Raw genomic sequence first — 3,544 nt, forward strand, 5'->3', positions numbered from 1 at the left:
GCCGCACTGTCAGAGGGTCAGTGCTGAGGGAGTGGGCACTATCAGAGGGTCAGTGCTGAGGGAGTGCCGCACTGTCGGAGAGTCAGTGCTGAGGGAGTGGACAGTGTCGGAAGGTCAGTGCTGAGGGAGTGGGCACTGTCGGAGATTCAGTACAGTATCTTCCGTTTGGACTGTGCCTATACCAGCTGGTTGATGCCTGTGTCACTGCATGTGTCATTTGTCCTGCTATTAGTAACCCATCAGCCGATATTACAGATAAAACATGCCTTCAGCAGGATAAATTGTACAGGGTGTCAGTGCTCGAAGTGCTGACAGGACACCTCACTCACTTCCTAATAGCTTAATCTGTCTGAATATTCCAGCAACTAGCAACACTCATTTGCCAAGTCTCTAGATTGTGTCATTATGCCTGCATCCATTTCCCGGAAATCTATTATTCCACAAAACAACCAATCTGACCCTTTCAAATAGATTCCAGTCTGTAACTTACTCATGTGTATCTGTTATTCTATATATAAACCATCCCAAAAGCCTCGATTAAATTCCAGTCTGTAACTTACTCCTGTGTATCTGTTATTCTATATATAAACCATCCCAAAACCCTCGATTAAATTCCAGTCTGTAAATCCCAGGTATCTGTTATTTTATATTTCAACTACCCTGAGCCCTTCAGTTAGATTCCAGTCTGTAGTTCATTCCTGGCTATCTGTTGTTCGATATATAAACCACCCCAAATCCCTTGACTAGATTTAATTCACTAACTCACTAACGCCAGGTCAGAAACTATGCGTGAAGAGAGAAACAGTTAATGTCTAGTCTGATATAACTCGAGTCCAGAACCGAAAAGGGCTGGATAAGGTTGGATTTCTTGTCGTAGACAGAAAGGGAGTAAGAGTGAGCGGAACAGATGGTGACGGTGCCCAGAGCCAAAGGCAGGAGTTGCTACAGTGGTAAAGGAGTGACTGAGATGTCAAATAGGTGTTAATGATACTGTGAAAGGGCGAAAATGTCTACACTGCTCAGAGCAATGTCAACAAGACACGGCTGGGTGCGCAAATGGAAGAAGACTGGAGAAGGTGAACCATTGCAGGATTTACACACTTATTGTAAGGTCGTGGGGAGTGTTGCTGAACAAAGAGACCTTGGGGTTCATAGTTCCTTGAAAGTAGAGTCGCAGGTGGACAGGGTAGCAAAGAAGGTGTTTGGTACGCTTGCCTTTATTGGTCAGTGCATTGAGTATAGGAGTTGGGAGGGTCATGTTGCGGCTGTACAGGGCATTGGTGAGGCCACTTTTGGAATACTGCGTTCAGTTCTGGTCTCCCTGCTACTGGAAGGATGTTGTGAAACTTGAAAGGGTTCTGAAAAGATCTGCAAGGATGTTGGAGGGTTTGAGCTATAGGGACAGGCTGAATAGACTGGGGCTATTTTCCCTGGAATGTCAGACGCTGAGGGGTGACCTTATAAAGGTTTATAAAATCATGACGGGCATGGATAGGGTGAATAGTCAAGGTCTTTCCCCCAGGGTAGGGGAGTCCAAAACTAGAGGGGCATAGGTTTAAAGTGGGAGGGAAAAGATTTAAAAGGGACTTGAGGGGCAACTTTTTCACACAGAGGGTGGTGCGTGTATGGAATGAGCTGCCAGAGGAAGTGGAGGGATATGGGCCAAATGCTGGCAAATGGGAATAGCTCAATTTGGGACGTCTGGTCAGCATGATGAGTTAGACCGAAGGGTCTGTTTCTGTGTTGCTTGACTCTATGTCTCTATAACCTGCATATGTGTGGTCTTGTTATTGACCCAAGGATTCACCACGTTAAGGGCTGTTCAGTACACGCCTGTTCCTTGAGACAAAGTGTGTTTTGTTTGATAACTGGGTCCTCATTGGATTTGAGAAGAGTGAGAGGCGATCTGATTGATACTTGGAAGATCCTGGAGGGTGATTCGGGGCTGCTCTGCAGGACAGGTGCTGAGAGGTTATTTTGTGGGTGAATCTTGAACCAGGGATCGCCGTTGCGAAATGAGGGACTCCCCTTTCAGAAGGAAACATGGAGGAATCTTTTGTCTCAGGGGTTTGTGGCTGGACGATGCAGTGTACTGTTGCCTGAGATGGACCAGGAAGGGAGCTGAGGTGTGTCAGTGGTGGGACACAGAGAGAAGTGGAGCCGAGCTCACGATCAGATTGGGCATGATCTGAGATTAGGCTCGACGGGCCGAATGGCCCACTGATAATTCTTGTGATGGTCCAACTTGAGTCCCAGTTGTGCTGTAACTTTCCTAGCTTGTGTGTTGCATTCTAACTGTGTCTTGAAATGCACACAACCAACAATTATGGTTGATAATAGTGGGATTATGGTCAACATGGACTTGTTGGGCCGAAGGCACTGTTTCTATGCTCTATGCTTTCTGACAGGAAGGCACATTTGGATTACCCAACAGACATGGATAGACACGCTATCATTGATTCATTTCTGAGGTGCGGGCATCACTGACTTATCCCATGTTTATTCCCCGTCCCCAATTGCCCCCTGAGAAGGTGGTGGGGAGCTGTGTTCTTGAACCGCTGCAGTCCCTGTGCTGTGGGTAGACCCACAATGTCCCTTAGCGAGGGAATTCCAGGATTTTGACCCAGCGACACTGAAGGAATGGCCGATATATGTCCAAGTCGGGATGGGGAGTTGTCGGAGGGGAACTTGCAGGGGGTGGTGTTCCCATGTATCTGCTGCCCCTTGTCCTTCTGGATGGAAGTGGTGGTGGGTTTGGAAGGTGCTGTCTAAGGAGCCTCGGTGAGTTGCTGCAGTGCGTCTTGTAGATGGTAGACCTTCTCTTATTTTTCTACCTGTCAATGCAGTCAAATCCTCCCCGTGCTCCTCTGGGTGTTTATGTTTCAAAGCGGAGGAACCTGTCAGACAGAGTAATGTTCCATTGCGATACACTGGTGTGACAGACCTGAGCGTACAGACCCGAAGATGACATCCCACATACTGTCAGCCTGTCTTTGTGTCAAAAGTTGATTGTTGCTGCCCCAGTTCAGTACAAACAGAGCCCACAACTCACAGCCTCCCTGCTGAAACACTCTGATCCTTGGCTCTCTTTCCATTCCCCACACGGTACGGTGGCTCACTGGTTAGCACTGCTGTCTCACGGTGCCAGGGACCTGGGTTCGATCCCTCCCTCGAGCGACTGTCTGTGTGGAGTTTGCACATTCTCCCCGTGTCTGTGTGGGTTTCCTCCGGGTGCTCCAGTTTCCTCCCACAGTCTAAAGATGTGCAGGTTAGGGTGGATTGGCCGTGCCAAATTGCCCCATAGTGCCCAGGGATGTGCAGGTTAGGGTGGATTGGCCGTGCTAAACTGTCCCATAGTGCCCAGGGATGTGCGGGTTAGGGTGGATTGGCTGTGCTAAACTGTCCCATAGTGCCCAGGGATGTGCGGGTTAGGGTGGATTGGCCGTGCTAAATTGTCCCATAGTGCCCAGGGATGTGCAGGTTAGGGTGGATTGGCAGTGCTAAATTACCCCATAGTGTCCAGGGATGTGCAGGTTAGGGTGGA

At 48.8% G+C, this 3,544-nt stretch overlaps 1 protein-coding gene across 1 annotated transcript in view; it reads left to right on the plus strand.

The window, feature by feature from the left end:
* LOC125488009 (macrophage-capping protein-like) overlaps positions 1–3,544 on the plus strand; it is a 12,311-nt gene that overhangs the window by 6,666 nt on the left and 2,101 nt on the right. The window lies entirely within an intron of this gene.

This window comes from Rhincodon typus, chromosome 48, assembly GCF_021869965.1.
Source record: "Rhincodon typus isolate 14 chromosome 48, sRhiTyp1.1, whole genome shotgun sequence".
NCBI classification, from domain to species: Eukaryota; Metazoa; Chordata; class Chondrichthyes; order Orectolobiformes; family Rhincodontidae; genus Rhincodon; species Rhincodon typus.